This window comes from Ixodes scapularis, unplaced genomic scaffold (assembly GCF_016920785.2).
Source record: "Ixodes scapularis isolate PalLabHiFi unplaced genomic scaffold, ASM1692078v2 PGA_scaffold41__6_contigs__length_2269736, whole genome shotgun sequence".
In the NCBI taxonomy this organism is placed as follows: Eukaryota; Metazoa; Arthropoda; class Arachnida; order Ixodida; family Ixodidae; genus Ixodes; species Ixodes scapularis.
Window position 1 is genome coordinate 1,995,103 of NW_024609870.1, and position 22,529 is coordinate 2,017,631.

A 22,529-nucleotide genomic window follows, 5' to 3' on the forward strand; every position below is an offset into this window, starting at 1 on the left:
ACAAACGTTTTAGCTTCTGGTTCGGTCCCGAACATTGAATTTTCGTTCGGCCTGACAAAGTGTCCCACAAAGTGGGTCACCTCTTATTTTAGTATGTCTTTCGCTTCTCAAGTTCAAAGAATTCGTAACAGACGTTTTAGCTTCTGGGTTCGTCCCGAACGGTGAATGCGGAGGCCATATAAAAGCGACTATTCTTGAACTCCGACTACACTCAAAAGGATGGAGGTGATCGCAACAGAGAGAGGTGGTGCCACGCAGCTGCACGAGGGGTACTCGTACACATGCAGCAGAAAGAATTCCGATACTTATTGGTTTTCTCGAACAGGTGTATGCAAGGCAAAGTAGAAACTGATTTGGCAGCCAGTCGGGTTATTGCTCGTTGAAGCCATTAACTTACCTGCTGAAGAGTCGTAACATGATGAAAGGAAAAGCGGATGAGTATTGTAAGATTAGTTTTTCTAACCATTGGTTTATGCCACTGTGGGAAGTATCAGAAAATGTGGGCAGTTGTTGAAATTTACAATTTGCTATTGTCCCCCCCCCCCCCCCCCCCATTGATGTGACCAATTGCCCGCATGACGAGTCATCCTGTTACGAATGTTCCTCTGTGACGAATCGTCCTGTGACCAATCATCCTGTGACGAGTGCGCATGTGACGAATCGTCCTCATCCCCTGTCAGAAGTGAGAGTATGCTGGCGAGCTGGTTAGTGAGCGTCCTAGACTGAACCGTAAGCATTGCACATTTCTAGGCATGAGTAATCACATAGTCTTTGTTTACAACTCAGCAGAATGCCATTACAGGGTGAAAGGTGGCACAACTTCCACACAGCTGAGTGCCAAAGGCAGTGAAAATGCAGAAGCCCGAGTTCTGGCTGTCTCCTCGGAACACATTCTATGCAACAAAAATATGTAAAACAAGAATGCAGATTTTCTAATTTTGATTCTTTCAAATTTATTTCAGTTCCACCGCCAAAGTATGTGTAAAGGCAAGCTGCTTTCGAAGCCAGAAGAAGAATTCAAGGCCGCACCAGGTTTCTTGTGGCATCCTCTACAGTGGACTTGTGTGCAACGCAAGCTGCGAATGCGCCGCTGGAACTAGTGGTGTGTGTAATCACTCACTAGCCCTTTTGAAACTTCTGGCTCTACTGCAAGCTAAGAACTATGCTGAAGCTCCGCCTGTTGTTGCCTGTACTGAGCTGCCCCAGCAGTGGCGCCGCCCACGGGGAGAGGCAGTTGCATCGACAAGCCTACTGTCTGTTGACTGGAGAAGTGTTTGAGAAGATGGCAGTGACGTACCCATCTCTTCAAAACTTTACGATGCGCGAAGAAAACCGTTGGACCAGAATGAGACAATACTGTTCATTCGGAAACTTGGTGCGGATCGTTGTTCAAGTGATGTCACGCCCTTTGCCAAGCGCCTTCAAGAAGCCACTGCGGACTTGGTCGAAACGAGGTTTGGCCTGGCTCCTGTTGGTAGTCCCCTATCGTACCAGCACTCACTCGTTCCATTTGGATATGAGACATATATCAGCCCGGAACTGAGCCTCGTACAAAGGAGGACCACTGCACTGCCTTCTGACCCGGCATTCTTTGAGTCCGGCGTGGCCTGGGATACCTCCGGGCACAACTTTCCCTTGCAACAGGACCTGCTTCTCAAGGTACCATTATTGTTAAGAGCAGTTTAGTTACAGCACAATACTTAGATTGTCTTGGTGACCTCAGCAAGCTTAGTCGAGGAGAGACTGAAGGAATAGTCCACTTCTATCTGTAAAAATCACGGCTACATACAAGTATCGGGCCCTGTGGTACTGCCTGCAAGTATGCCCGTTTCACACTTGTACCAGTATGCTTGTGTAGAGTATGTAAAAATGACTCCTAATATTGATTCATGTCACCTGTAAAGCTTCACTGCTTCTCACAACTTAAGAAGGCTGCTATTTTTGCAGTCTCTGCTGGTGACTTCGACTCAAGCCACAGTTTTGGAGAAAAACACACGGCAGCAGTCGAAGAGTCCGCTATGGAGGGCAGCCCGACGGAACAGGCTGACAGCGTCATCCTTCGGGGAAGTTGCAACACGCGAGAGCTGGTCTTTAAAAGGCCTCAACAACCTGACATCAACCAAGGACATCTCGCACGTCCGTGCGGTCAGGTAATTTGTATATTCCCAGCTAGAGAACAAGCAGTGTTCCACCCGATAATGTCAATATTATGCTGTCCCTAGCCGCCGACGTGTATGCTGGGTATCGACAGTGCAAGGTTCTGGTTTCAGTTTCTTTTGTTGGTACTACCAAATACCATTGACTACCAATACTGGTAACTCGAGCCAAAATACATGGGGTTGTCGGGAGACACAGAAGTGCTGCCATCTCTCGGTGTGGGATGGTAAACTATGAGCTCGAAATTAAAAGGAAAACCAACGAGGTAGAGGGGCTTAGAGCGATAAACCGGGGTTCCGGTCTGCACTCGAAAGTGACCCCCCTAAGGCGGCTGCCATTGTACGCAAATTTGACCACACGTCACATGACCAAACCAAATACGTGACGTCACAGGAAAGATGGCAGCGCCCATGCAGCGGCTGGCCCCAGCTGGACCGGAGCTTGTCGGATGCTTTGTTGGTTGTCGTTCGTCTCGGCGAGTTGATTTAAGACGCGGAAGCCGTCATATGAGGCCGGTCGAAAGCGAATTCAGAGTTCAGCGTGGTGTTTGACGTAGGTATAACGTGAAAATACGGAGGAACGGTGTGCATTTCGCTGGTGACCGACCGGGATATTGCCACGGAAGAGACAATCTGACCTACGTTGCTCGGACCTCGGATTGATTCGGATACCGCTAGGATAAAATTTAAGGCGACGTTTCTGTGCTCTCGTTGACCATCGGAATCTTCGAGGTTTTCAGTGAAGCGTGTGCAATATATTTGGATACACAGTTTAGCGACGGAAATTGCGTGAGTCGTGCTTGGCGGTGTGCAATCGTGGTGCAGCTTCGATCGAATGACCGAGGGCTCACTTCGGTTGTGCGGCGCACCGGAATGCTGCCTTGAAGCTGGTAGTTCCCGTGCCGTGCTGAATGATGCTGTGCTGCTTACAAATTGTTCCGGCGTAGAAGTGCACTTTCACGGAGCACAGGTGTGCGGCGCACCGAAGAGCTGCCTTCAAGCTGGTAGTTCCTGTGCCATGCTTTAGGTGATGCTATGCTGCTTCCGAAACTGTTCCGGCGTAGACGTGCACTTTCACGGAGCACAGGTGTTGCAGTTGGTATTGATCCCGCTGGTCTGTCGCACGTTTCGTCAACATAAACGTTTCATCCACACTCGTTACGCGAATTGCAAGCTGTCCGGACATTTCATCGAGCGTGCTACGTACCCAGCTCACGCCGCTTAGTGGCAACAGTCTGCAGTGGCTCATTACCAGAGAAGTGGTCCCACATCCATTTCAGTTCAGTTCGTCCACGGCAGTCGCCAAACCCCGAAGGAGAGGATTTATTCGGACAGAATGCCACTAAAGCAATGCAGCTTCTTCAGTGGTCAGGATAGATTCTCTTCTGCGAGTTTTGTTATACTGACACGGATCCTTGTTCCAGTCCTATCTTCTATCAATATTTACTATTCTGGGACACTGCAGGGTCATGCTCAGCTGTAATCGTATGTTCTGGTGGAGGTGCTGGGTACTTTACCCATAGCCCTTCACTCTGTGTGAACCCGGCAACTCTTCAGCCGAGTTACCCGATAATGGGACACGGCTGGCGGACTATCCTGCGTCTTATACCCCCGTCGAGCCGTAAGCAAAGTCCTGACCCGAGTCTCGCAGAAGAACCGCAAGACGACCGAGTACCACAAGGAGTAACCTCGGAAATGCACCACGAAGCACCTGAAATCCGAACCAGTTGCTGGTACCAGGAAAAACCACCGGAATTCGGTCTCCTGTCAGAAAATCCGAAGCTGACTAAGCCAACAATGACAAACCTATAGCAGCAAACCGTGTCCCCTCCCACCATTGTTTGCATGCCCGTCGCAAATCACACTCCGACGCTTTTCCACGCAAGCTGTATGAAGACGTCAAAAACTGGATTGAACAATATGACAGTGTCACCCGCCACATTGGGTGGACAGACATCCAGGTCCTGCAGAACCTATACTTCTCGTGGAAGAAACTGCCGGCGCTGGTCTGGGAACCATGGATCCTCCTTAACGTCATGGGAAGTTTGCAAGATCGAGCTGAAGCGCGCATTCGTCAGCCAACATCAACGAGAGAGAGCCGCATTCTTGATTCTGTCCAGCACACTGCCCCCACGAGAGCGCCACCGCACTCGTGGAAGATGTTTTGCGCTTGATCGAGCGCCCACGCCCACGCCGACCTTGATGCTACAGAAGACAAGAATCTAAAAATCCCATGCCCCTCACGTGAGGGACAACACCTTCGGCAGCCTTGTCCGCAACCCCCCAACAACAGTCGAAGTGCTCATATCACCGAGGCTTCCAACATGGAATGTGCACTGCATGCCCGAGCCTGCCACTATGAACAACTTCCCGGCGTCTCGACACTCAAGTTGTCCAGCTACTACTTCGACGCCAGCCTCCCAGGTATCCACGACATCATCCACGACGTTGTCTGGGAGGAGATCAGGAAGCTACTTCCTGCCATCAGTTGCCCGGCTTTTATTTTGATTGCCGAGATTGTTTCGGAACAAATTTGACAGGTATTTCAACCGAGACTTCTGCGAGCGAAGCGGCATCTGACAAACCAAGGGCAACTTACGCCACAATGGCACGACGACCGCCACCGGCTGCCCCTTAGTATTCAATGCCAATTCAATGAGACACTCTAACGCCGAAGCATTCCCGACATCGTGTGTAGGTCTGCGCTCAACAAAGTACACAGAGGAAAACGTAGGTGATGCGAATGTGCGACCAAAAACCACTTTGCTACCACTGCATGAAGCCGACCATGTCTACCAAAGCAGCCCGTACCAATGAATTGGTCTGCGAGGGTTCGTGCCAAACGACCCTCGATTACGTCTCGAGGAGCGACCACGGGAGATTAAGGATTACCTTTGGCGACCTTTGTCCCTGATGCCGAAGGTGCTGAATCGAAGATTCTGAATCCCTGATTAACCCAAAGCTCCTGATGTCCATCACCTCAACAAGAGGTAAGCACGACAAAGCAGGTGAGCGTCGATGCAGTGACAGTGGATTTGGTGTCGGTTGTCGTCCAAGGACGATACCTAAAAATTTGCTGACACCAATTTTCTGTGTCCACTCCACGAAGCACACAATTTCCAACTTTGAGGGAGAATGCCCCTGAGTGACTTGAAGGAATAGAATGGTTGGTTGCTTTCAAAAGTGAACTGCAAGCATCACCAGACTTGGATAGCAAACAAAAATTGTTGCCAGCTATCAAGTCAACGGTACAGCAAAAGGCACAGCCACGTAAGCAATACATGCCTGAGCTTGCTGCATTGATGCCGAAAACTACCAGGAAATATTTCGGATTAGAAGCCAGCCCAGCAGCTTCAGTGCATCAGATGTCAGTGGCCGCACATGACGTATGATTACAAGACTTCAGTCGGTCAAAGTTGCCACTCTACCAAACTGAACACCGACGTGCCAAGAGCGTCATCCGACAACAAGGTCCACACGTACTACGACTGAATGCCTGACACGAGACTGTCGCAGAAAGAACTCGTTATGGAACCATTTCCTAAGAATCAATAATTATGTAATCAAGTGGAAATAAACATATTTGATACACTAACCAGATAAGCATATTTCCGGTTGCCTTCATGCCTTGAGAGTCTACACACCGAGAATTGTGTTCACTGCACGCTCTGGACCTTACGAGGACACTCGCATCTCTGACCCTTCAAGATTAATTAAGGGGTCATACCAGACTGGCAGACTTCTTGCAAGGGGCTGCACTCGTTCAACCTTTCCTGAACATGTGGTGCATCCGAAAATCAACTCCAGTGATGTGAAAATGTTATTTATTAATTTATTCCTTTCAGGGGCCTTCGTAGGCATTGCAAAGAGGATACTTAAAACTACACACATGATAATAGCATTAAAGCACACTGCTGTAAGTTGTTAATTGGAAAAACAAACACACCTCTGAGCATATAGTTTAATAGTATGTGTTGATGCATTGTTATATAGCATGACACTTCCTATATGTATGACACAGTAGACCCTTTGCAGAACCTTATCAAGCAACACAACTGTCACCATTTTTTTCAGCGTAAAGCACACGAATGGGCCCCAGTTCACGTCGAACACTAATGCAGCATTCGAGTCCAATAGGTGCTGAGCCGAATTCACAGGGATGGCGGACATAACATTCTTGTCAAACAAATGCCCAAGTATGAAAGCCTGGGGTAATTACAGTAGTAGCTACTGTAATTTGTTTCATCAGAATTTGGCAGACGGCAAAGGCTACGGTCTCGGTGAGTCAATACACAAATTGGAGAGAGGAACATGACAACATATCACTAGAGTGCTTGTCTGCACAGATTTGTCACACACCTTCGCTCCGTCTCTCTGATTGGCTCGAGGGGGCTGTGGCGGTTGGCCTTTTCCAAGTTACGGTGATGCGAAGTATAGACAGCCCACACTTTTAAAAAGACTCTATTGAAGAGACCGAAAGGAATTGTAGTCAACATTTTTCAACAAGACTGCTCTCCAGGCAAGGGATGAACACAAATATGAATCATCTTATCCAGGTAATTAGAACAATTAAATAATTGACCATCTAATACAATTCACTCTTGATGGAAAAGAGTACAGCTGCAATAAATCCTACAAAACAGAAAAAATGCAGAGTTAATCTATGCATGCACCAAAACAGTTGTTCTTATAGCAAGTCAAATAGCTTTGAAGCTGGTGCCTGCAACGATTTATTCTTCCCCATCCTCAATAAAACGCCATCCTCGTAGCTGAAAATAAGGGTGCACTTCGCACTCACACACACACAAAAAAAGGAAGAAAAGCGATCGAATGTAGAATCGTGGATTAGCACGAAAGGTTAAAATCGCAGGAGCTTCCTCGCTAAAAGTTGCTATGGTTGTTCGGTGACGGAGGGCTGAAACAACTTCCCTTAGGCCCTAACGCGACGTATACATTTCGCGTAGATTCTCAGATATTTCAACGTTCAAACAAAGCTAAGAGAATGCGAAAATTTTATGTTAAAAGTTCTATCGGTCCTCGGACACATCCCGGAATCCGAGCACCGGTACGGCGATGCAGAGCTGATGCTGTCTCACAGGCGTTAATATCCAGATGATCCAGAGCGATCTTGCGCAAAAACGGTATAAAGTCTCATTCCTTCATATTTTCACATTATACCTGCGTCAGCGAGCACGAAGAAGCCCGAAGTCGTCGGAAAGCAGCTGCACATCACGGATACCGCGCACCGAACAAACTCGCATCCGCCAGCTCTGGGCGCTGCCATCTTACCTATGACGTCACGGCTCTTGGGAGGTCACGTGACGAGTGGTCACATTTGCGTAAAATATGGCGGCAACCGGGGGGGTGCCACTTCCGAACTTCCGGTTTATCACTCTAAGCCCCTCTACCTCGTTGAGGAAAACAGTCATTCACTACACTATTTCTTCTCTTCACACTATCAGGAATTGTGAATATATGGCAAATCAGTGTGCCGATTTCAATTGAGCAAGAGCTGATACATGGTATTTCTGATAATAAGGTGCACTTCATGTTAGCACTAAGTATTTAGATTATATAGACCTATGTACTACACCTGGTACAAATGACCTACTGGCACTTAGTGACTTTCTAGTAAATTGACAGTTTATGGACCACTCTAAAGGCTATGGCTGTTACTAGCTGCAGTGACTGGCTCTTTGCAGTTAGAAATAAAGCACAGCAATTCAAATATGTAATTGCTCGATGGGTCATTATTTTAAATTGTATGAGATTCACTTCCAATGAGTCTGGAAATGCTACACGACGTAGTTATTATAGCCAGTAAATGCTACACTGGCTGTTTAACGAAGAGTCAGTATTTATAAGAAAGTAGAAATAGTGTCCGGTTCAGTTTTACCTGTCGTTTTGGGGGCCTGGTTAGCCTCTAATGACTGCAATTACTATTGGATTATATGTCTGGGTTATTTGAACGAGTATAAACTAGATTGCCTTCCAACGGCTATTAATGGCTCTGGGCCAATATCCTAAGCTATTTCGGGGCATATAGACCATGCAGCTGTTTATTAGGTAGTTCCATTTGTGATAGACTGTAATGACCCTTAGTGACCATTTCGTGATATTTGTAATGTTATGTCTCAGATTGGATTTGAATGACTATTTTTTGATATTTGATTTTATTTCCTAATTATATGGCGGATTTCGGTTCCAAATAACTTTTAATGATAATCAATGACTATTTGTAACTATTTTGAGTTATTTGATTGCGCGCGGACTGAGTTGGCTTTCAATGGTTAATTTTGGCTTTTTGATAAAATTTGACATGATAGATATGTAGTTCAAATGACTTCTAGTTACTTTTATTGGCTTTTGGCCACTATTTCGAGCTATTTGATTGTGTGCAGACTGAGCTGGCTTCATATGGCTATTATTGGCTATTTGATCATGTTTATAAATTATATGGCAGATTTGGGGTCCAAATTACTTCCGTGACCATCAATCACTATCGGTCACTTTTTCAACTTATTTGTTGTGTGCAGACTGAGTTGGCTTCCAATGGCTACTATTGGCTATACATTCATACTTATAATTATATGGCAGATTTAAGGTCCAAATGACTTCTAGTGATTGTGCATGATTATTAGTCCCTATTTTGAGTTATTTGATTGTGTGAAGACTGAGTTGGCCTCATATGGCTATTATTGACTATATGATTATATTTATAAATTATATGGTAGATTCGGAGTTCAATAGATTTATACTGACTATTAATGAGTATTGGTCACAATTTTGAGTTATATAATTGTGTGCGGGCTGAGTTGGCTTCCAATGGCTATTATTGGCTATACAATAATATTTTTTATTTATATGGCAGATTCGTGGTTCAAATAACTTCTAGTGACTATCAATGGCTATTAGTAACTATTTCGACTTACCTGATTGTCTGCAGACTGAGTTGGCCTAATATGGCTATAATTGCTATATGATTATGTTTATAAATTATAAGGTGGGCTTGGGGTCCAAATGACTTCTAGTGACTATCAATCACCATCAGAAACAAATTCGACTTATTTGATTTTATGCAGGCTAGTTGGCTTCCAATGGCTACTATTGGCTATACAATCATATTTTTATTTATATGGCAGATTCGGGGTCCAAATGACTTCTAGTGACTTTCAATGGTTATTAGTCACTATTTCGACTTACCTGATTGTGTGCAGACTGATTTGGCTTCATATGGCTATTATTGGCTATATTATCATGTTTATAAATTATATGACGGATTTGGGGTCCAAATGACTTCTAGTGACTATCAATGATGATCAGTCACTATTTCAACTTATTAGATTTTATGCAGGCTGAGTTGGCTTCCAATGGCTATTATTGGCTATAGGCATCTGTTATTGACTTGGTTGGCTCGAATTGCCAAAAAATGGCTATTAGTGCTTCTTAGTCGCAATATTCTGCTATTCTATTCTTATGAACGAAAATAGCTCCAAGTGGCTATTGTTAGCAATTGCATATCATCTTAACAATATCACCTTAAATTGCTTCAGAATGAACATTAGTGACATTTAGTGACATAGTATTCATGATGTTTTGAATATGAATGAATTCAAGTGTCTACTATTATTGGCTATGGGCAGCTCTTGGCCACATTGGCTTGAAATGGCTGTACATGTCTATCAGTGACTATTATTGGCAATTTATGTAATTGGAGTGTGTATAGATTTGAAGGACTTCAACTGGATAGTATTGGCTATAGGCATCTATTCTTGACTTGGTTGGCTTGGATTGGCTATTATTGGCTATAATCATTTGTTCCTGACTTGGGTGGCTTGAATTGGCTACAAATGGCTTAAAGTGACTAGTATTTATAATTAGCAGCTATTTCTTTGTCTCCAAATTGAAATGGCTTCATGTGGCTAGTTTTGGCTATTACCATATATCTTTTACCTGACTGGCTTCAAATGGCTATGAATGGCTATTCGTGGATATAGTTGACAATTCTATGCTATTTCAGTGATTATGACTGAAAATGACTTCAAATGGCTATTATTGGCTATTAGGATGTAGTCCTGTTAGATTAGCTTAAAATGGCTATACATGGCTATCAGCGACTAATATTTACAATTTATGCAATTGGAGTCTATATAGATTCTAATGACTTCAACTGGATATTATTGGCTATAGGCATCTATTCTTGACATGGCTGGCTTGGATTGGCTATTATTGGCTATAATCATCTGTTCCTAACCTGGGCTGCTTGAATTGGCTACAAACGGCTTAAAGTGACTAGTATTTATAATTAGCAACTATTTCTTTGTCTACGAACTGAAATGGCTTCATGCGGCTAGTTTTGGCTATTACCATCTATTTTTACCAGACTGGCTTCAAATGTCTACAAATGGCTATTATTGAATATAATTGACAATTCTTGCTATTTCGGTGATTATGATGGAAAATGAATTCAAATGGCTATTATTGGCTATTAGTATCGATTTTTACTAGATTGGCTTGTATTGGTTATACGTGACTATCAGCAACTATTATTTACAATTTATGCAATTGGAGTGTGTATAGATTTGAATTTCAACTGGATATTATTGGCTATATGCATCTATTCTTGACTTGGTTGCTTGGATTGGCTATTATTGGCTATAATCATCTGTTCCTGACCTCGGTGGCTTAAATTGGCTACAAACGGCTTAAAGTGACGAGTATTTATAATTAGCAGCTATTTCTTTGTCTACACTCTGAAATGGCTTCATGTGGCTAGTTTTGGCTATTACCATCTATTTTTTACCAGAATGGCTTCAAATGGCTATGAGTGGCTATTCGTGAATATCTATTGAATGGCTATGCATGGCTATTTATGAATATTCATTGAATGGCTATGAATGGCTATTCATGAATATCCACAATTATACTTGCTATAGCCATTGCTAGCCCATTGGAGCCAATCTGGTTAAAAATGAATGATAATAGACAACAGCTACTAAAAGCAAGTCCGGTTAGTAAACACTAAAATCGCTCATAACTATCAAGACTAGCCACTAATAGCCATTTGTAGCTATTTCAAGCCAATTCAAATAAAGAATGAATGTTTATTGTCAATAATAGCCACTTGAAGCCAGTTTCATCCATAAAGAGTGAAATACGCCAGAATTGTCAATTATACTTACTAATAGCCATTGCAAGCCATTTGAGGCAAATCTGGCCAGAAATAGATGCTAATAGCCAACAATAGCCAATAAAAGCCATTCCAGTTAGTAAACATGAAACCTGCTTATAAATATCAACACTAGTCACTACAAGCCATTTGCAGCAATTTTAAGCCTATCTAAATGCTTATAGCCAGTAATAGCCACTTGTAGCCAGTTTTATTCAAAAACACTGAAATAGCACATAATTGTCAATTATACTCACTAATAGCCATTGCAAGCCATTTGAGGCAAATCTGGCCAGAAATGGATGCTAATAGCCAACAATAGCCACTAAAAGCCATTCCAGTCAGTAAGCATAAAACCTGCTGATAAATATCAACACTAGTCACTACTATCCATTTGTAGCAATTTTAAGCCAATCTGAATGCTTATAGCCAGTAATAGCCACTTATAGCCAGTTTCATCTAAAAAGGCTGAAATAGCACATATTTTTAAATTATACTCACTAATAGCCATTGCTAGCCATTTGAAGCCAATCTGGTCAGAAATCGATGATAAAAGCCAACAATAGCCACTTAAAGCCAGTCCAGTTGGTGAACACAAAAATCACTCATAACTATCAAAAGTAGTCATTAATAGCCATTTGTAGCCAAATTAAGCCATTGCAATAAAAATAAATGTTTATAGCCAGTAATAGCCACTTGTGGCCATTTTCATTCATAAACACTGAAATAGCCCATAATTGTCAATTATACTTACAAATAGCCATTGCTAGCCATTTGAAGCCAATCTGGTCAGAAATATATGCTAATAGCCAACAATAGCCCCTTAAAGTCATTCCAGTTAGTAAACACTAAAGCGCCCATAAATATCAACACTAGTCACTAATAGTCATTTGTAGCCATTTCAATCAAATTTATCTCAAATTTGATGCATAAGCCAATAATAGCCGCTTGAAGCCATGCTCATTTTTAAGTACCGAAATAGCACGTAATTGTTTAATGATCTCATCAATATCCATCAGCAGCCATTTCAATTCAATCTGATCAAAAATAATTACAAATAGCCAACATTATCCACTTCAAGCTTATTCCGTTTCGCAAATATAAAAATAGCTCAAGCAATAGTTATCTACTCATAGAGGTTTGTAGCCATTTGCAGCCAATCTATTCGAAAATAGGTGCTTATAGCCAATAATAGCCACTTGAAGCCATTCTCATTCATAAACACTCAGACAGCAGATAATTGCTCAACGAGGCTTAGAGCGATAAACCGGGGTTCCGGTCTGCACTCGAAAGTGACCCCCATAAGGAGGCTGCCATTGTACGCAAATTTGACCACACGTCACATGACCAAACCAAATACGTGACGTCACAGGAAAGATGGCAGCGCCCATGCAGCGGCGGGCCCCAGCTGGGCCGGAGCTTGTCGGATACTTTGTTGGTTGTCGTTCGGCTCGGCGAGTTGATTTCAGACGCGGAAGCCGTCATATGAGGCCGGTCGAAAGCGAGTTCAGAGTTCAACGTGGTGTTTGACGTAGGTATAACGTGAAAATACGGAGGAACGGTGTGCATTTCGCTGGTGACCGACCGGGATATTGCCACGGAAGAGACAATCTGACCTACGTTGCTCGGACCTCGGATTGACTCGGATACCGCTAGGATAAAATTTAAGGCGACGTTTCTGTGCTCTCGTTGACCATCGGAATCTTCGAGGTTTTCAGTGAAGCGTGTGCAATATATTTGGATACACAGTTTAGCGACGGAAATTGCGTGAGTAGTGCTTGGCGGTGTGCAATCGTGGTGCAGCTTCGATCAAATGACCGAGGGCTTACTTCGGTTGTGCGGCGCACCGGAAGGCTGCCTTGGAGCTGGTAGTTCCCGTGCCGTGCTGAATGATGCTGTGCTGCTTGCAAATTGTTCCGGCGTAGAAGTGCACTTTCACGGAGCACAGGTGTGCGGCGCACCGAAGAGCTGCCTTCAAGCTGGTAGTTCCTGTGCCATGCTTTAGGTGATGCTGTGCTGCTTCCGAAATTGTTCCGGCGTAGACGTGCACTTTCACGGAGCACAGGTGTTGCAGTTGGTATTGATCCCGCTGGTCTGTCGCACGTTTCGTCAACACAAACGTTTCATCCACACTCGTTACGCGAATTGCAAGCTGTCCGGACATTGCATCGAGCGTGTTACGTACCCAGCTCACGCCGCTTTGTGGCAACAGTCTGCAGTGGCTCATTACCAGAAAAGTGGTCCCACATCCATTTCAGTTCAGTTCGTCCACGGCAGTCGCCAAACCCCGAAGGAGAGGATTTATTCGGACAGAATGCCACTAAAGCAATGCAGCTTCTTCAGTGGTCAGGATAGATTCTCTTCTGCGAGTTTTGTTATACTGTCACGGATCCTTGTTCCAGTCCTAGCTTCTATCAATATTCACTATTCTGGGACACTGCAGGTCATGCTCAGCAGTAATCGTATGTTCTGGTGGAGGTGCTGGGCACCCATAGCCCTTCACTCTGTGTGAACCCGGCGGCTCTTCAGCCGAGTTACTCGATAATGGGACACGGCTGGCGGACTATCCTGCGTCTTACACCCCCGTCGAGCCGTGAGCAAAGTCCTGACCCGATCCTGGCAGAACAACCGCAAGACGACCGAATACCACAAAAAGTAACCTCGGAAATACACCACGAAGCACCTGAAATCCGAGCCAGTTGCTGCTACCAGGAAAAACCACCGGAATTCGGTCTCCTGTCAGAAAATCCGAAGCTGACTAAGCCAACAATGACAAACCTGTAGCAGCAAACCGTGTCCCCTCCCACCATTGTTTGCATGCCCGTCGCAAATCACACTCCGACGCTTTTTCACGCAAGGTGTATGAAGACGTCAAGGACTGGATTGAACAATATGACAGTGTCGCCCGCCACATTGGGTGGACAGACAACCAGCTCCTGCAGAACCTATACTTCTCGTGGAAGAAACTGCCGGCGCTGGTCTGAGAACCATGGATCCTCCTTAACGTCATGGGAAGTTTGCAAGATCGAGCTGAAGCGCGCATTTGTCAGCCAACATCAACGAGAGAGAGCCGCATTCTTGATTCTGTCCAGGACACTGCCCCAACGAGAGCGCCACCGCACTCGTGGAGGATGTTTTGCGCTTGATCGAGCGCCCACGCCCACACCGACCTTGATGCTACAGAAAACAAGAACCTAAGAATCCCATGCCCCTCACGGGAGGGACAACACCTTCGGCAGCCTTGTCCGCAACCCCCAACAACAGTCGAAGTGTTCATATCACCGAGGCTTCCAACATGGAATGTGCACTGCATGCCCGAGCCTGCCACTATGAACAACTTCCCGGCGTCTCGACACTCGAGTTGTCCAGCTACTACTTCGACGCCAGCCTCCCAGGCATCCACGACATCATCCACGACGTTGTCTGGGAGGAGATCAGGAAGCTACTTCCTGCCATCAGTTGCCTGGCTTTTATTTTGATTGCCGAGATTGTTTCGGAACAAGTTTGACAGGTATTTCAACCGAGACTTCTGCGAGCGAAGCGGCATCTGACAAACCAAGGGCAACTTACGCCACAATGGCACGACGACCGCCACCGGTTGCCTCTTAGTATTCAATGCCAATTCAATGAGACGCTCTAATGCCGAAGCATTCCCGACATCGTGTGTAGGTTTGTGCTCAACAAAGTACTCCGAGGAAAACGTAGGTGATGCGAATGTGCGACCGAAAACCGCTTTGCTTCCACTGCATGAAGCCGACCATGTCTACCAAAGCAGCCCGTACCAATGAATTGGTCTGCGATGGTTCGTGCCAAACGACCCTCGATTACGTCTCGAGAAGCGACCACGGGAGATTAAGGATTACCTTCGGCGACCTTTGTCCCTGATGCCGAAGGTGCTGAATCGAAGATTCTGAATCCCTGATTACCCCGAAGCTCCTCATGTCCATCACCTCAACAAGAGGTAAGCACGACAAAGCAGGTGAGCGGCGATGCAGTGACAGTGGATTTGGTGTTGGTTGTCGTCCAAGGACAATACCTAAAAATTTGCTGACATCAATTTTCTGTGTCCACTCCACGAAGCACACAATTTCCAACTTTGAGGGAGAATGCCCCTGAGTGACTTGAAGGAATAGAATGGTTGGTTGCTCTCAAAAGTGAACTGCAAGCATCACCAGACTTGGATAGCAAACAAAAATTGTTGCCAGCTATCAAGTCAACGGTACAGCAAAAGGCACAGCCACGTAAGCAATACATGCCCGAGCTTGCTGCATTGATGGAAAACTACCAGGAAAATTTTCGGATTAGAAGCCAGCCCTGCAGCTTCAGTGCATCAGACGTCGGTGGCCGCACATGACGTATGATTACAAGACAGCATCAGTCGGTCAAAGTTGCCACTCGACCAAACTGAACACCGACGTGCCAGGAGCGTCATCCGACAACAAGGTCCACAGGTACTACGACTGAACGCCTGACACGAGACTGTCGCAGAAAGAACTCGTTATGGAACCATTTCCTAAGAATCAATAATTATGTAATCAAGTGGAAATAAACATATTTGATACACTAACCAGATAAACATATTTCCGCTTGCCTTCATGCCTTGAGAGTCTACACACCGAGAATTGTGTCCACTGCACGCTCTGGACCTTACGAGGACACTCGCATCTCTGACCCTTCAATATTAATTAAGGGATCATACCAGACTGGCAGACTTCTTGCAAGGGGCTGCACTCGTTCAACCTTTCCTGAACATGTGGTGCATCCGAAAACCAACTCCAGAGATGTGAAAATGTTATTTATTAATTTATTCCTTCCAGGGGCCTTCATAGGCATTGCAGAGAGGATACTTAAAACTACACACATGATAATAGCATTAAAGCACACTGCTGTAACTTGTTAAATGGAGAAACAAACACACCTCTGAGCATATAGTTTAATAATATGTGTTGATGCATTGTTATATAGCATGACACTTCCTATATGTATGACACAATAGACCCTTTGCAGAACCTTATCAAGCAACACAACTGTCACCATTTTTTTCGGCGTAAAGCACACGAATGGGCCCCAGTTCACGTCGAACGCTAATGCAGCATTCGAGTCCAATACGTGCTGAGCCGAATTCACAGGGATGGTGGACATAACATTCTTGTCGAACAAATGCCCAAAGTCTGAAAGCTTGGGGTAATTACAATAGTAGCTACTGTAATTTGTTTCATTAGAATTTGGCAGACGGCAAAGGCTACCGTCTCGGTGAGTCAATACACACATTGGAGAGAGGCACATGACAGCATATCACCAGAGTGCTTGTCTGCACAGATTTGGCACACACCTTCGCTCCGTCTCTCTGATTGGCTCGAGGGGGCTGTGGCGGTTGGCCTTTTCCAAGTAACGGTGATGCGAAGTATAGACAGCCCACACTTTTAAAAAGAGTCTATTGAAGAGACCGAAAGGAATGGTAGTCAACATTTTTCAACAAGACTGCTCTCCAGGCAAGAGATGAACACAAATATGAATCATCTTACCCAGGTAATTAGAACAATTAAATAATTGACCGACTAATACAATGCACTCTTGATGGAAAAGAGTATAGCTGCAATAAATCCTACAAAACAGAAAAAATGCGCAGTTAATCTATGCATGCACCAAAACAGTTGTTCTTATAGCAAGTCGAATAGCTTTGAAGCAGGTGCCTGCAACGATTTATTCTTCCCCATACTCAGTAAAACGCCATCCTCGTAGCTGAAAATAAGGGTGCACTTCGCACTCACACACACACAAAAAAAAAAGAGGAAGAAAAGCGATCGAATGTAGAATCGTGGATTAGCACAAAAGAATCGCAGGAGCTTCCTCGCTAAAAGTTGCTATGGTTGTTCGGTGACGGAGGGCTGAACCAACTTCCCTTAGGGCCTAACGCGACGTATACATTTCGCGTAGATTCTCAGATATTTCAACGTTCAAACAAAGCTAAGAGAATGCGAAAATTTCATGTTAAAAGCACTCAAAGTTCTAGCGGTCCTCGGACACATCCCGGAATCCAAGCACCGGTACGGCGATGCTGTCTCACAGGCGTTAATATCCAAGCGATCTTGCGCAAAAACGGTATAATGTCTCATTCCTTCATATTTTCACATTATACCTGCGTCAGCGAGCACGAAGAAGCCCGAAGTCGTCGGAAAGCAGCTGCACATCACAGCTACCGCGCACCGAACAAACTCGCATCCGCCAGCTCTGGGCGCTGCCATCTTACCTGTGACGTCACGGCTCTTGGGAGGTCACGTGACGAGTGGTCACATTTGCGTAAAATATGGCGGCAACCGGGGGGGTGCCACTTCCGAACTTCCGGTTTATCACTCTAAGCCCCTCTACCTCGTTGTAATTGCTATTATACCACTGATCTCTATGTCTATTTGCTGGATCGCGTTTGACCAGCTCCGCCTATGGAGCGAAATGCGGTCACTGGCGGCCATCTTTAGGTAGAGTTATATCATCTCTAGCCATTATAGTAATATGGCGGACAGCGCAATGGCGGCCGGGTGCCATAAAATAGCCGTGGATCTAGTACACTGTACCGTGGGAGATAATTCGTGCTTGATTCAAGTTGTTCGACGACGCAGATTCTTGAAACCCGGCGTGAACGGTAGCCTCATCTTTGAGGGCCCGGAGAAAGTTCTACGAAAGCGCAGCACCCGGGGAAAGCAGCGCAGCTCGCATCGAAAGCAGACTCCTTAACGGCGTCTGCTTTCGATGCTTCCTTCGATGCGACTTTCGATGCGAGCTGTGCTGTTTTTCCCCGGTGCTGCGATTTCGTGAAACTTTCACCGGGTCCTCAAAGATCGCGCTACCGTTCACGCTGGGTTTCAAAAACATGTTTCGTCAAACAATTTAAATCAAGTACGAAATTTCATCCACCCTATTTTGCCGGCAGCCTGCCACCACACCTGCGAAAACGCTGTCTGCCATGGATAGACTACAGTGGCTGCAGGAGCTGTACCTTGGCTAGAGGTAATATAACTCTACCTAAAGATGGCCGCCAGTGACCGCATTCGCAGAGGGGACAAACGCGATCCAGCAATTGTCATTGAGATCAGTGTTTTATACTGACTAACACCCATTAGTATCCATTGAGCCAATCTGGTCAGAAATATATTCTAATCGCCAACAATAGCCACCTGAAGTCATTCCAGTTTATAAACCGAAATAGCTCAGTTTTCATTACTCATTAATATTTGTAGCCATATCTATCAAATATATATAAAAGTGGAGGCTGATTGCCAATAATAGCCAGTTGAAACCATGTGCATTCACCAACGCCGAAATGGGTAATTGTCAAATATCTCATCAATCATCAGTTTTGTGGTATTTCATTTTGCTTTGACATTGCTATTTATTTCCGTTTTAGTCTGTACATAATATCGTTTCGCGTAAAATCTTTAAGTTATAACTAGAGTGACTAACTTCATGGAATTATGTTTACATTTTTTTTGTCTGTTTTATATTATTGTATTTTGAGTAACTACCCATGCTACATATTGGTTTTTTTTATTGGAGGATGGCGTCGCACAAGCCACGTGTTGGCTTTGATGCATCCGCAATACCAAACTTTTCTATGATGGTAGCAATAAACAATTATTATTATTATTATTAATAGCTATTGAACACCATGACCTCGTTTCTTACAAAATTTAACGTGTTGTCCCCGTCACAGTATGGCTTTGTCCCAGGGCTGGGCACAGACTCGTTACTGGAGGATCTTGCCGATACGCTACACGCGACTTTTGAAGGGAACAAGTATGCTTGCGCTCTTTTTCTAGACGTTTCAAAGGCCTTTGACTCTATTAGTCACAAGGTGCTTTTGAAAAAAGTGTTCGATTATGGTTTCAGAGGGCCTTTTTTTCACCTTCTCAGGGATTTTTTGACACAGAGGTCACAACAAGTTTCGATTTGCGGTATAAAGAGCACAAGGGCAATTTTGAGATCCGGTGTTCCACAAGGTTCCGTGTTATCCCCACTTCTGTTTAATCTTTACGTGAATGACCTCGCTAAAACTACATCGGGCTGCGAAATATTTCAATACGCGGATGATACCCTGCTAGTGTCACGACATATAAACCTTCACAGTGCAACTAGTTTGCTGCAAGCTGATGCAATTCGTGCTATGGATTGGTTTGAAGCAAATATAATTAATATTAACGTTCATAAGACAAAACTTATCTGCTTCGCTAATCCATTAAAGCGCAAATGTCTAGATATTCCCTTTTTATTGCACCCATCAAATTGTGAGCACTGCAGGTGTTCACCTATCGAATATGTTAATACAACCAAGTACCTCGGAATATATTTTGACAATGATTTATCTTGGAACTCTCACCTTACATATGTAGCTAAAAAGCTCCGAAGTATATCGTGCATGTTATACTCAACCAAAACCTTTCTTCCAATTTCAGTCAGAAAAATGATCGTAAATGCCTTGGCTTACGGCCTCCTACGTTATGGGATAACTCTGTATGCCAATTGTTCCTTATTTTGGCAGAGTAAAATTGATAGTATTTTAAGGGGAATTTTGAAAAGTGTCGCGTACAGCCCTACAGGTGTGCCAAGTGACGAGTTGTTTTCATACCTATGCCTCCCGAGTTTCTATGCGCTTTTCAAAAGATGTGTGATTTCTAAGCACTACTGGCAGAGTCCTTACAAGATTCCTCGTGTCGCCCAACGTACCCTAAGGGAGGGCGAGCGTTTCGCGGTGCCACGTGTGTGCAAGAGGTACGGAGAGCGACTGCGCTCTTACTATGTGCCTCAACTTTTTAACGGTTTGCCTCCCTTGTTTTTCCACGCCAGCTCAAGGCGTCAATTGAAAAGGCTTTTAAATAGCGTGTGTTAATGCTCTGCTCTCTCAGATCGAGTTTAGCCGTGTTTCGTCGCGCACTGGGCTGGGCTGGTGCCGGGGTTGTGGGCCGCTGGGTCCGGCTGCTGGCGGGCCTGGGGTCACGTGGTGGCTGCTTCGCCATGTAACTATCGGCGGAGCGGTTGCGGCGTGTTTGCGGGCTGACTTGTGGGTGGAATTGGGCGGCCCGTGGCACCGGCCTCCGGTACAGTTTGGGGTGAAAAGGGATATGTTTTCCGCGAATTTAACTCTCCCGCTGTCTGTCTTTGTGCGGCTGAGGATTTTGAAAGCGAAGGTTGATACTTTTTTACTCCGGTTATTTATTTATTCAGTTTGCCAACATGCTTTCGAACATGCTTTTGTTGTTTCTTTTTTTCATCTTTTATTGTTGTCAATATGATTTATGCCGGCGCAACAATTTATACTCTCGAATCTTAGTTTTGCGTTTGAGATGTGTGTTTGCCCATTTGCTTTTCCTCTTATGCTGTTATACATTTTTTTGTTCATGAGAAGCGCTCTGTTGGGTTTTTATTTCTTACGTCATTAGTCATTTGTTTCGTGAGCTGCACTTCAGCTCCAAGACACCGTGTATGGTAGTCTGCATGTAACTTTTTGAATGTTTCTATGTACCACATTTCTACGCCACTGCCGGGTCCAGTCATACAAGCCGTTTTTGGCTTCGACGGACCCGCATACATGTATTGATCATGCAAAAGAGATGCAATAAAATTATTATTATTATTATTATTATTATTATTATTATTATTATTGGCAGCCATTTAAGGTCACTCTGGCCAAAGAAGATGCTAATAGCCAACAAAAGCTACTTCAAGCCGTTCAAAAGAAAAAGCACACAAAAAAAATCACATAATTATCAATAATAATCCCTTCTAGTCACTTGGAGTCATTTCAAGTCGGTCTCATAAAAAATTGATGCCTATTGCCAATTGGGGTCACTTGGAGCCAAGGGCATCTAATAAGACATGTTTCGGTAGGAATAAAACAAATAAATCAACAAGCTCAGACAAGGTTAATAATTGTTTAGATTGTACAAAATCGCTATACAAATCCTGACTGGTCTATACAACACACTACATTTTGACATCAAAATACCAAGAGGTCCAATATCACGAGCTTATGCTGCCTATGCTCCATCGAAAAACGGGAATATTTCATAGATTATCAATTTCTCTAGTGAGTCAGACCCACTTGATTTATTTCCGGGGAAAGTGGCGAGTTGTCCACTCCACACCGCCAGGATCGCTTTCTACTTCCGTCTCCCATTTTAGGCCGGAGTTTCCTGTATTATTCTCAACGGTATTTGGTACTACCTTCGTCGATTTATTGATTTATTTGCTGTACTGTAGGGAACAGAGGGATTACAGAGTAGAATGGTGAGAAAAAGAAACTTGTACAAGAGCTAAACAGTAGAAAGTGTCTGGTTACCAACACTTGCACAAAAAGGAGCACAGTCGGTGCACAGTCAACAGATGCAAGTTACTGATTCTAGTAATTTCATATACTTTGGGGTGACGGACACACACAATGTGTCAGAGCTCCAGAATGAAATGCCCACTTTGTGACTATGATCCAGGCCTGCAATGTAGACGTGTGATCCATACGTGCGATGACTGTGACTGGTGAGTTGGCGGGACTAAAGTCGCTCGGAATGCATGAGGATCTGTTAAGTGTTCATATATAGCGGAGTCCTATTTTGATGCTTTTGTGGCAACTGGTTTGTGACACGTACATAAAATTGAATGAATAAAACACGTAGGACAAGCACAAGACATGGTTGTCCCGTGCTTGTCCTCCGTGTTTTATTCTTTCAATTTTACGTATTCATGTTCGACCCGCTCGCCTTTACCAGACCAGTGGTTTGTGACACCTACGCATTTATCTTTTTTCCCAATAGACACGGTATCAAGTACGAGCCAGCGGCTGTGCAACGTTACTAGAGTGCCTTGCGGGTCTTGGGACATGATATCCAGACATCGCACTGTGGCATTGTTGTTCAACCTCACTGCTCCTGGCTCGGAGCGTGTTCAGACAGGACGACATGGGACTCTACCGAAGCAACTGCTCATGGGATTGTCGAGGTGAAATGTCCTTATACATTGAAGGATGGAGGCCTCGAGACTGCGGTAGACTTTTACAGGGTGAAGGATACTTCAGGGGTGTACCGCTTGAACCAGGAACATAGGTATTACTACCAGATTCTGGGTCAGATGGCGCTTTGTGGCCTGCTTTGGGGGGATTTCGTTGTTTATTCCCACGAGTTTTTGATTGTTGAGATAATTTATTTTTCTCAAGAGAAGTG

General features: G+C 44.5%; 1 pseudogene; it reads left to right on the top strand.

The window, feature by feature from the left end:
• The first annotated feature begins 752 nt into the window (after positions 1–752).
• LOC121837466 lies at positions 753–22,311 on the top strand (annotated as a pseudogene).
• Positions 22,312–22,529: the final 218 nt, after the last annotated feature.